We start from the raw sequence: 13,634 nt of genomic DNA, 5'->3' as shown, positions 1-13,634 counted from the left end.
TAGATTATATATTATTTTATATATAATAGTTATGTTATTATATTATATATTTATAGATTATATATTATATCTTTACATATTTCATAACTCAAATTAGTTATATCACTTACAAATTTGTTTTTCCCTCTAATTTTTGTCCCTTTTCCCTCCAATTTTTATGCCGCCGATATCGGATATCGGATCTCATATCAGATATCCAATATGAGATCCGATATCCGATCTCATATCGGATATCCGATAAGGCTTGGGCCTTACTTTCCAGGTTTGGTACCTGGATAGGTGAAAAAAAGTCAGAGCGAATTTTGAAGCGCTTTTAGACATGTTCAAACTCTATTTTTTCACATTGCCACTTTTTGGCACACCATGATCCTGCACATACCCGTGAGAATGCAGACAAAGAGGAAGGTGTCAAGAAAGAAGCACCAAAGCTAGATCTAAAGAAGAGAAAAACAAAGAAACAACTAGTTGCACAGCCCAAGGGGAAGAAGAAAGCAACAAAGCCAAGCCCAACCAAGCCAACTACAAGGGTAGATACTAGGGCAACAAACCAAGTGGCAAAGGAATAGTGGAAACAAAAAACCACAGAGCAAGTATGGCCTATAGAGCAAAAGAAGAGAAGAAAATATGTTGCACCTCCAGAGTCAGATGAAGAAAAGACAGAGTCTGATGATGATCAATACAAATTGGTAAGACATTCTACCAAGTCTACATTGGAAAATTTTTGTAACAACATTAAGGATAATGCAGATCTAACTGGTTTAAAGACCATTGATTTTAATAAATTTTCAAAATAAGAACAAAAATTAGTGGGAGATTGCATCTACACTGTGATGACTAAGTTCAAGAGTAGCCCACTTGTACTAGATAATTTTATGCCTAAGTAGCTAAGCTCATTAGTTAAAAATAAGTGGCATTACTGCCTTAAAATGGAGAAGGAAATAAGGGAGTCAACATTGGCTCATATAATGCCTGACCTAACTAAAGATCAAATAAGCAAGGCTAACAAGAAACATGGGAGTAAATTTGCACCCAAATACAGAGCCTCTAGAATTTTACAAAATCAAATTGAAGATGTTGTGCAAAATTCCACACAAATGTGGAAGTTAATTTATGGATTGAATACTATCAAGGAAGGGTAGGAAGATCCCTTTGAGGGTAGAAATGATGAAGAGGAAGAGGAAAATGAAAAATATGAGGAAGGAGAGAAAGAGAAAGAAGAGGAAGTAGTGGAGAAGGCATAGAAAGGTGAAGAGACAACAACTGAAGAGCAACAGGAAGAACAATGTCCAAGACACCCAATTGCCACCACCAATTCCTCCACATACAACACCTATAGAAACTATCATTGTCAAGGACGTTCTTGACACCTCAAGTCAGAACATCAATCCATTAACTGCGGAGGAACTCAAAAAGATCCTTCACCAAACCACATTGCAATCACAATTATGTACAAATACTATTTTGGTGAGTGTGGAAGAGTTGTAGAAAGCTATAGTAGAGATCACTAGGGAGAAGGTGAACACACAAGAACCACCTTCACAACCTTCCATAGTTACAACAGATCAACCAAAAGAGAAAGAAGCACATGATACAACTATGAATGTTGATCATACAGTCATAGCAACAACAACTACCAAGAAGCCAACAAAGGAACAAATAGGACAAGATGTTCCTACAACACAAAAACAAGGTGCACCTCCTCAAATCATTGTTATTCATCAAGGCAGTAGAGAAGAATAGAAGGAAGAGGAGAAAACCCCTAAAGAAAAAGAGCAAGAGGCAATACAAATATTGGTGAACTTGCCTACTATGGGGAATCCTACCAAGCAGTCGAGCACTAATGTAGTACCATTGCAGATTTCAGCACCAGAATCGAGATCCACCAAGGTAGCAAGGGTACTTCACTATGGAGACCCTACACTTGATAAGGAAATAGTCATACCAAGTTATGACTCCAAGACCATGAACCTAGCTCAGATAAATGAAGTGCAAGAGGCACTGGAGAGAAGGAAGAAGTAGGAGATACTCATAAATGAGTATAGGAAAAAACAAGCACTTGTGGAAATCAAAGATATATTCCTTGATGCATTCAACTTGCCAGTACCTGATGAAACCAAGCCCATCGTGGAGCAAATGTCCAACATAGTGGACCATGTACAAAACAAAGAACTTGATACAAATGTTAAGTTATTAGAGTGGTCTGAAAAGAAATTTCAAATGAAAGTCAATGAAAAGATATCTAGTGAAATAACACTTTCACAAGTCGAATTGACTAAGAAAATTGAAAAAGTGAAAACACCACTTGAGAACATTTTCTCATTGTACTCTAAGTTGTGTGATTCATCATACTTCACACAAGAAACTAGCCACAAAATACTAAGCTTGGAACAAAATCTTAAGATATCTAGCACATAGCTATATAAAGGTCCAACTCAAAGTGAGAAGCATTTTGCAACAACACTTCATACCCAGAAGGAGTTAGTTGTACTGACATCAGAAGAGGCCACTATTAAGGCCAAATTGATACAGATTCAATATTCTATTACTCCACATCTAGAAGTCCTACATTAGGAACATGCCTATGCAGAAAATGTTTTAAAGAAAGATCCCAATATTTCTACCTTAGAAGGCCTAGTACATCTTGCAATAGAGACAACCATCCAACACAAATCACTAGAAATTGCCTTAGACAATTGGGATGCTTCTCTAAAGATGATCTTGGAGGTAAATAAAACATTTTTTGCTAAATATTCCATTCATTCTTAGGACCCTTGGACATAAGTGTCAAAAAGGAGGATAAATTACATTTTTGGATATTGCATTATGTAAATAAAGGGGGAAGATATAAAGATTATGCATATAATAAGAATTGATGTGTAAATAAAGGGAGACATACCCAAAGGGGGAGATATACAATTTTGAATTTTTGAGGAGAAATAAGGAGATTCAGCCAAAAGGATAACTGTAAGAAGATGTGAAAGGGGGAGCAGAAACAAAGAGTATGGGGAGTACAAACAGATCAGATACAGAAGTAGAAAAGGCAAAGAGTATCAGACACATAAGAAAGAGACAAATTCAACACAAGAGTCTTTGGTTACAGGAATGAAATTTTGGTTACATAATTACCACATCAGCTCAGGGGGAGTTACAAACTTTTGAGGTATACAAAATTTTGAACAAGTTTTTGAAGTTTTGTACATATGTGAAATAGAATGTGAAGTATACTCATAGAGATCAGATTCATAAATTTTAGTTAAGTGTTTTTGCCACTCATGTCAAAGGGGGAGATTTTTGGTCTCAGATTGGTTTTGACATTTGAGTGTCAACACACTTAACCAAATTCTCAAGATGATACTGAGTATAATAAAGATGTTGAGCTACAGTGTGTGCAAAGCTAGAGATTCAATAGGTGCTAAGTGAACTTCAAGTGTCGAGTGATAAGTGATGCCGAGTCACTATAGATGCCGAGCAAGATTCAAGTGCCAAGTAAAGTATAGATGCCGAGTGAAATAGAATTGCTATAAGAGCCGAGTGAGACAAAATTCCTATATGTGCCAAGCATCAGCAATTAGTAAGTGCCGAGTAATACAGAATCAACATATGAGTTTGTATCTTCATAAACTCAGATGTAAACCATTTTTGGAGCTGACATAGGATGAATCTCGAAGGATCTTGAAGATAAGATCGAATCTTTTGCATTACCTATGCAATCAACATGCAGCCAATAAGAAAAATGAAGAAGGCATGCAACCGGTAGGAAAAGTACAAGAATTGAGTGGGAAATGAAGAGTAAATATTGATCATAGATTCATATCTAACCCTAAGTCTTCGAAGCCTTTAAGAGGAAGACTAAACCCCATTATGTGTACGCATGTGAGAAGTGTATGGGTGAATTATAATAAAGTGTAGAGGGGTGTATAAGGACTTAGAAAGAGCATAACACACATTGCAAAATTTAGTTGATCAGAAGAAATTAGAGTTTGAAGGAGAGACATATCAGATCAAGCAAGGATCAGAGGAGATAGAGCAGAACAAGGATCTGGAATTAGCAATTAAAGATTGCAAGTCATTAGGTGAATACATTCTTCTATACTTCTAATCATTGTATTGTGAGAATGGAAATCCTATGTTGATAGGTTGGCCTAACAGCTATGTTGGTTTAGTAGCCATATTATAGATCCTTAACAAGATTGTAAATTCTTTAATAGGGTAACATTCCAAGTGAATTTTTGTAAATCCTTTAACTAGGTCACTTTTAACTAGGTGTAAAGTGTTTAATAGGATAGGCCTTTCACAGGGTAGACCATTGGAAGTGGTCAAACTTTGTAACCTCGAATAGTTACATATTGCTGTAGTGATACTTTGTGGGTGTCATCCCCACCCCAATTTTACCTTCTCTTTTTGGAGGGTTTCTGGGTTACCAAATTCTGTGTTATCCATTTTCATGCATGTCTTTACTTTCATGTTTATTAGATGAATTAGATGCATGAGAATGATATTAGTTAAAAGTTTTTGAGAAGGTTAAATATAGCTACTTCTAATTCACCCCCCTCTCTAAACTTCCCACTTGTAAATTTCAACAACTATATCTAATTAAAACACTATAAAATCTATATGAGAATATTCTTGACTTTGAGCTCTATAAAATATTGTTTATATGTTATTAACAAAAAATCATGAAAAATAGTAAGAGTTATTGAAGTGAAATGTTAGTTTTTTAAAATACTTTTATTCCTTTAGTAATGGATGCAAACTAGTATAAAACATGCATTTAATAGACATTTCCAATTGGAAAAGTGTGAGACCATATATAACTTAGCTAGAATGAATATTATCTAGATTATATGTTTGAATAAAATTTATTTGTAGATAGAAATACCCAATTTCACTCATTTTGATAAGTTATCCTAAAAGGTGACACAACTTCATACTTTTACCCATTTAATGTTTTTGAATCCTTTAATTCCTACTAAATTTCTAATATTCTCACATACCTGATCAATATTCATAGGAGGTAGTTTGGGAACAATTTGAAGTTTACTTAAATCATCAGACTCAATTTTCTCTCCTTCATCTTCTTCATCATTAGGCATGACAACTAACTTCCTTCTTGGCTTCTTCTTTGGACTTTGCTCCAACCCTTTTGCAACTTGCTTCCTTTGGGTGTATCTTTTCGCTTACTTGGCTTAGTTACCTTTGTAGTGCTTTTCTCAGGTTCAAAAGCTATAGGTAATGCTTCTTTGGATCCTTCTCATGTTAATATTCTTCTTTTAGGTTCGGAGATAGGAGGAGTAACAGTTTTCTTGATATTCTTCTTCAAGTCCCTCTTCACCTCAGGATACATTATGTCATCTACATTAACCTCATATTGCATTAGCCTTATCCATGCAACCCTTGGTAGTACAACTTGTGCATATGTATAGTAGTGTTCACCATGAAACAAATATCTTTATAATATTTTTCAACAACTGATGTGGAATCCTCAATCTATTCTTCATCTTTCCTTCAAATTCTTCAAAATAACCATCCATAATGGTTTATAAATTTTAACCCAAGTATTCAATGAAAATAGTTATTTTCTTAGTCATGTGTCTTGCCTTATCCCACACTATAGTTCCAATAGTTAGAAATGAATTTTTCACATAGAAGAATATGAAAACCAATAGTGAACCAAACTTACATGATGTCTTCTTAGCTTTTTTTATCACTCGATGATTTTTGGCTAGTTGTGTCAATTATAGCTTGGCAAGGTCATAGCTATGGTCTTTCTTCATAATCTTATAACCCAGGTCCACTACTATGCATGGAACATGTAACGCCCCACCAAGGGATCCAAAAGAATTAACCTAAAGTTTCACTAAGTTTGCTAAACATTTTTTTTTTTTTTTAAAAGTAAGAATGTATATCATACACATCAAACACATAGTAGCGGAAGCACTAACATGTAATCATCAACAAACATACATCACAAGTTACACCTTAAGGATCCCAAGACGTTGAGTCACATTTAAATTTAATTAATTCTAAGTCTAACAACTACCACATACATATGAAAGAATAATCAGAAAGTCCAATGTCCATAATATACATTTGCTCCGAATGCCTCTTGGCAATTTAATTCGGAATGCTCAATCATCCACTGTAGATGTCACAAAGTATGAAAGGCTTAAAAGAATATACATATGTAAAGATAAAGATACATCATCCTCAAATCCATGATACAAAGTACAGTAAAATAAATGAAACTAATAACATACCTGATACATCCATACATCCATAATGATAAAACATCTATCATAAAATCTAACCATCCATCATAATAATCCAAGAACATAGTGAAGGTAAATGTCAACCAAGAAAGCTCCAGCCACGGTGACCACGGACGGATCTCAATGGTAAGAGTAAAAAGCACTACCACCCGACCGCGTGGAACCTAAATGGTCCACTCCCACCGCGCTGAGGAGATAGTCTCAAGTCCCAAACAAGGTATCAAACACAAAACACAAGTACTCTCTAAGTCTGGGAAATCTTAAAAGTATACTAACTCAAGGGTTCCAACATAGATAGACATCTAGACCCAGAGGCACCACAAAGACACGTAGGAAACCTGCTATGCAAGCGAGAAAGTGTCATCACAAAAGTCACGTAGAAGTTACCCGAGCAATCCCTTAGGAATCCCGGGTCCCTAGTGATTCCTGCGGCCACTAGTATCCTCTCGTACTGACGAGGCATACTGCGGAATGCAAGGTCGTAGCCAAGTGTTCTCTCTACCCCATCCTAGCCTGTACTAGCACTCAAGGCATGGGAGAGAACATACAATTATCTTATTAGGTTCATTTAAGTCAGTATTTAGGTGAGATGTTTTCACTTGTTAAAACAACTTACAATGGGTTACTCCAGGCAGCCTCTTAGGGCCCCGATCCCCATTGCAAGCCACTTCCCGACACTACACATAGATAACCTACCCTAGGCTCATGAAATCACAAATCAAAGAATCAGAATAAAATCACCTCAGTCCTATACAAGCAACTGAAAAACATCATAAAAGATAAGCCACAAAAATTACATCAGTTCCTCATGAGCAACAGGTAAGCATCAAATAATAATCATATGATCACAACAGTTATCTATCAGCAACTGAAGGCATCAATGATAAATCACAATACTGATCAAAGACTCCAAAATGGTCAAGTCAACACATGACATCATCAAGAACATAACAAACACTTCAGTCCTCTCAAGCGACCGAAAAGCAATCCAAGTATAACTGATTGAGACTCAAAAATGGTTATCAAATATAACTGATCGAGACTCAAAAATGGTTATCAAATATAACATATCGAGACTCAAAAATGGTTAAGTCAAGTATCTTATATACATACACTTCAGCTTCATGCCAGGAAACTTAGAAAGCAATAACAAACAGTAATTGCAAACATGTCATAGAGCACTCCATCACATTACCATGGTTGGGTTAAGAAAGATCGAGACCAAATCATCATAACATCACATTCATAACCCCGAGCCTCTGGTAACAACCTAGGACTGGTCAACGCTAGGACACATCCCAAAAACATAGACAGTAAAATAAAATAGTACAGATACAAAGTATAGGTTTCATATTTTGGCTTGATTGAATCACATAGTTAAGTTGGATATAAGGTTTCAATTTTCGTTTTAGTACAAGTTTTCGAGTAGATAAAAATTACAATTTTACCCTAGTAGTTACACCCATTTTAATATTCGAATAACATGTACAATTATCCTGAATTCTTATCAAGTCAATTACTTAAAGATAATAAGTTCGAGGGTAATTATTTATTTAATTTTATAATAATCATAGATTATTAAAAATTAAATACCCGCAGTCCCAATCATAATATTCATTGAATAATTATACATCTTTAATTGATTCTTATCATTAATTCTGACTTAACACCCTTAATAACCCAAATTACCTAAATTTAATAATTATTAATTATTAAAATTATAATTCTCAAAATAAAAATAAAAATAAAACTAATATTTATTAATTATTAATTAATTAAAAACTCTTAAAAATTATTTAATAATTAATATTTATTAATTATTAATTAATGAAGTATTATTAATAAATTATCATATATATAAATATGTATATATATTAAAATTAATAATTAACAAATTATATTAAAATAATAATAAAATTACAACTAAAATTAATAACTTTTAAAAGTTACTAACAAAATAAACAAACTACCCCGTGCCCTTATTAAAGGGGGCGGCTGCAGCAACGATTCTGCTTCTGCCGCAGCAGAGTACGCTGCGTCAGCAGCAGGGTCACTGTGTGGCAGCCGTACATAAGGAGAAGGAGGTGGGGATGTCACGGGCTCACCTCCAAATTCAATATATATATTTTAAAAAAAATAAATGTTTTTAATTAAATTTATTAAATATAGGTTTATGAAACAAACCATTTTTTAAATTTATTTATTTATAATTAATTTTTTTTATTTTATTATTATTATTTTTTTAAAAATTTAATCTAAAATGCAACCCTATCTGATTACATCCTAATTTTAATCTAACAAACGAGGATTCGTGATCACTTTTCTAAACACTACGTACGTTGAATATATTGACAAGCATTTTACAATATTAAAATATTTAAGCTTTTATCATAGAGAATTCGGATTTACAATCCACAGGCACGAAGAAGACAAGGAATAGAGAAATTGTGTAAATAATCAACGATCAAAACACAAGACCCTACCTGATCCTGATGCTAATACAAAACCCTCGAAAAACTAGGGAGAATTTGCTCCCTTTCAGTAACTTTCCTCTAAAGAACTTTCCTAGAATTCTCCTTTTGAAATTCGCTATTAAAAGATGTCTTCCAAAATTCTTGTCTCCAAAAATTCTTTCCCAAATTCGTTGTCCCTCAAAAACGAACCCCAAAGTTGTGATAAGGAGTTTTCTCCTCAAATTGTGGCACTAATTGTGCGTTCACCCGAGAGGACTCTTTGCTCAACTGAGTTAACTCCAAATTATCTTTTATTAATCTTTGCTTTATCTTTTTAATGCATATTAAATGAATCATTAAATAACTTTATTTAATTTTTCCACTTGACTTCTATTTTTAATCTTTATTACTTTTAATCCCATGCGCACTTTATGAAATTAAAATAACATTATAATTTCCTCTTATTTTATCTTTTTAATTAATTTCTTTATTTACATCACATGCTCGCATCATGCAATCTTACAACTTTTAATAATTAATATATTTTCACTTTTTAATTTATTTTAGAACTTAATTGATAAAATATTTAATTAACTTAAATAACAATAATATTTAGCATTTATTTAAAAATGAACTCTAAATATATTATTATTAAATTAAATAAATATTATAATGTTCTAAATTATCCTTAAACTTTTATCTCCAAATCTAATTCTTTTTATTTAATTAATTTCTCAATTAATTAAATATAATCAACTATTAAAATATCATAATAATCTTCTATTAAATCATTAATTAATCGTTTTAATTAATTTCTTTTATATTTAAACTCATGCTTAGATCATACGATCTAGAAACCTTTATTAATTTAATATCTTTTCCACTTTTAATTTATTTAAGAAACTTTAATTGATAAAATATTTATTAATTCAATTAATAATAATATTTAGCATTTATTTAAAAATGAACTCTAAATATATATTATTATTAAATTAAATAAATATTATCACATTCTAAAATTATACTTAAAATTTTTATTTCCAAATTTAATTCTTTTTATTTAATTAATTTCTCAATTAATTAAATATAATTAAATATTAAAATATCATAATAATTTTCTATTAAATTAAATCATTAATTAATCCTTTTAATTAAACTTAATTAATAGAAAATACATCAAGGACTCATAAAGCAACATACGAAAACCCATCATAGAAAAATACATACTAAATCAAACAAAAGGGTTATAATCACGAAATAACATCATTTGATGCATTCGGAGGGTACTTAACTCAGATACTTGCCCTAATTATCAATTAGGACAATTGGCTAAAGGGTTTAGGAATTGGACTTAAGAGTTTATCTCCCCTCTCTTACCATTGAGATAATGCGATAGGGTACGCTCATCCTGGCAATTCAGGGAAGTCGATACCCGGTACCTGTAACCTGCATAAAATCCACACATGTATAGACACAATATTCTAAGCTAAATAGACAATGGCAAGAAGTGGTGCATCGTGTAGATCCCGACTAGCAGGTGACTACGACTCCCTTCCTTAACCACATCAGAAACACCATACATAAAGAAAACAAACACGCACACCATACACATGTAGTATGGGGTAAGTATCCATAAGAAAGCACGTGTGATAATAAACCATCTAACTAATCATCATCGATAATTGAAAATATTGAATAATCATCATACATGCATGAAATATAGAGTACCAAGTCATCTCATCATATAATAAGTTGAGTGTAAAACAACATCTGATAATCTGAAAGTAATGCTACTAAACATCAAGTATAAAATTGGCCTAAAAGAGTTTGGCAATTAAAACAAAATATGAACTAGGGGTAGGCACTACAAAATACTATTAAGTTAGCTTGACTAATAGAGATTGTGAGCAATCACATGTACAATGAATTCAACAATAGGATCCTAAATGCCATATAGATCGACATTCCTTAGCCATTCAACTTGACCTGAATTTGATCTTCAATAATGTTTTTCACTACACACCTCATTGTCTTCACCTAATCTAGGGTTGGATACCTTGTCACTTGATGGATTATTTCCTTGTGACTTTTATTGGTCCACTTTCTATCCACAATCTCTTGTCGTGCACTCTTCTTAAAACAATCTTGATCCATTCCACTTTGAAAACCTTAGGAAAGGCTAGGGCATGAGTAAGACCTTTCTCAACAATGACCTTGTTTTCATCTTTTAGTACTCTATTTTCGCACAATTTTTCATAAGTATTTTTTAGTTCATAATTTCCAATTTCTCCTACCTTGCACATGTGACACAAAAAAATGTCATGCATAATGACTCTGGGAGGAATTGATGACAAAGTTCCTAATGGGTCACGACTCATCACAATGTTAGGGTATGGTTTAAATTTTTGTGGAGGACATTGATCATTCCTCATGATCTATGTGTTTCTATCCTTCAACATTTATTGCTAGTGCTAGATGCAGATGATTCCATTTTCTAAATAGGGTTTTGAAGCAACTTCAACAGCTACACAATAACAACTAAACTTGGTTCCCAAATCTTACTTACTTCACTCTGTAATTTGTCGACAACATGTTGAAGATTCACACAAACTTTCACTCAAGTCACTCTTTGATTGCCTTAAATCATGCTGAAGGTTTGAAATCACTTGGTAAATGGAAATGATCTTCAAAAAATTGATATAAACCTTCAATTTGTTGAATTTGGTATTCACTAAATACTTCATACAGTGTTAGGTGCATTACAACTATCTTGACCTTCACATAAAATTTATTCACAATTTTTTTTCCATCACTCAGTCTTTATTACCATTTACATACTTAGCTTGGTCAGTATATCAACTTGGTTATGTATGGGTGCTTGGTTCATATAGAAATACTCGGTCGCTATAGACACTAATACTGATACTCGACATCTATTATGCATATGGTTTCTTTTGCTGAATTATTTCCTTAGATTTGTCCTAGTCCATCTTGACTCATGCATATATGGAATTTTAACATATATTTTGTTAGGAAATGGTATATAGTTAGAATTCAAGTGTACAATTCCTTACATACCTTCTTTTCTTAGTTAGAAGTGGTGTGATCGCCCGATCCATTGGATTGGGTGACCTTGGCTTTACTTGATCCACTACTTCTAGCTTCTACCTTCTTTCTCTAGGTTTGATTAAACTCATTCCTTGTTTGTTCTATATCAACTTTTTATTTCCTTTGATGTGTTCATTGCTTGGTGCTAGTGCTCAAGTCCTATAGTTCTTTCTTATATGTCCAATCCTATGACAATTGAAGCAAACTAAGATTCCATTTAACCAACTCTAGTATTTGCCTCTAAGAAGGAGAGTCATCCAAGAATCAAGGTCATGCACCTAAACAACATAATTCTCATAACTAGGATTATAACACATGGTATAGCTGTCATTATTATGGAGAATATGGTCACATTCCATATGTGTCTCTAGGTGTTCTTGGTGATCTCATCAGTTATTCAAAGTATTTTATAGCTTCATTAGGTTTATTCATCCTTTTCATTAGTTCCTTTTTAGATCTTAACTCATTCCATAGTTGATCACTTCGTGATCTTAGATTTTAAATCTCTATATCATTTTTGTTTAGTTCTTGATTTGGAAGTAGCGGTTGATTCATCATGTCTAGCTAGTTGTTTATGAGCTTTTGCACATCAGCTATCCTTTCATCAAGTTTGGTAACCATTTGTCTCTTGTCTTCTTCTACTATGACCTTGTCTTCTTCAACTTTCTTTTCTTTTCCAATCACTTCATATAACCTCACTGATTGTATTTCATGTTCTCTCTTCAATTCTTTGGCTTCTTCATTCAAAATGTTGTTCTTGTCCAACATGTTTGCTATTGTTGCATCACTTTTACTTGAATTGCCATTGTCAAATAGTCCTTTAGTGTCCACTTCTTGATAGAGTGTAGCATTTTTTTGAATAACCATCACTTTCCTTTTTTTAAGGATTTCTTCAACTCCTCTCTTACTACTTCAAGCTACTGCAATATGATCTAGATAGCAAGCATATGATTTTCAATGTTCTTTCCCAATTTGTAAGCCTTCAGCTCCAAGATCTTAACTCTAAAGTTGTTAGACTTCTTCTAAGAGAACTAATCTTAGATACCAATAGTTGGAAGTCTTAATGGGAAGTAAGATAATGAGAGGTTGGGGAGGGGGGGTGAATCAAGATCTACAAAGCTTTTAATACTTTGAAGAAAAGCAAGTACATTCACTATTTTCTCATCTCATATCTAGATCATATACCATATAACCATAAATTGTAAAACTAAAATAGATCTATCTATGCATCACATCCATAAGAATAAATGTAAAAACATAATCAAATTGATTTGGTTACCCAAAAATCCTCCAAAGTGAAGGTAAAACTAGGATGCAGATGACACCCACAAATCTTTACTATTGCAGCAATAAAGTGTGTTTGTCAAGGCTCTTGTTTGATCAGTTCTAGTGATCTACCCTATGAAATTTTTGCACTATTAAGAGCTTACAAGAATTATTTAGCCTACCTTGATTAAAGGATTTAAAGTTACAACTAAGAAAGCACTCTGATAGGATATTTAAATAGGTCTATTAAAATCACCGTGTTAAGAGATTTACCTTGATCCACTATTAGAATGTATTAGTACCTGATCCTTCAATTAGCAATTTATGCCAAATTATAGATCTTCTCTTTTCTTGACTGGTCTGATCTCCTAATCTACTATACTCTGTTATGTCCTTCACTGCTAGGTTTCTTTGTTTTATCTTTGCTTCTAATCATCAAACATAGCCTTTCTTTGCTCTCACCTTGACCTTCTCACACATACATGATCATCCTCACTGACTTATATGGGCTTTAACCCTTCTTAAATAGATAATTGGA

Source organism: Cupressus sempervirens, chromosome 10 (genome assembly GCF_028749045.1).
Source record: "Cupressus sempervirens isolate cs-2001-9-10 chromosome 10, ASM2874904v1, whole genome shotgun sequence".
Lineage (NCBI taxonomy): Eukaryota > Viridiplantae > Streptophyta > Pinopsida > Cupressales > Cupressaceae > Cupressus > Cupressus sempervirens.
Note: the sequence above shows the minus strand (reverse complement) of the source record.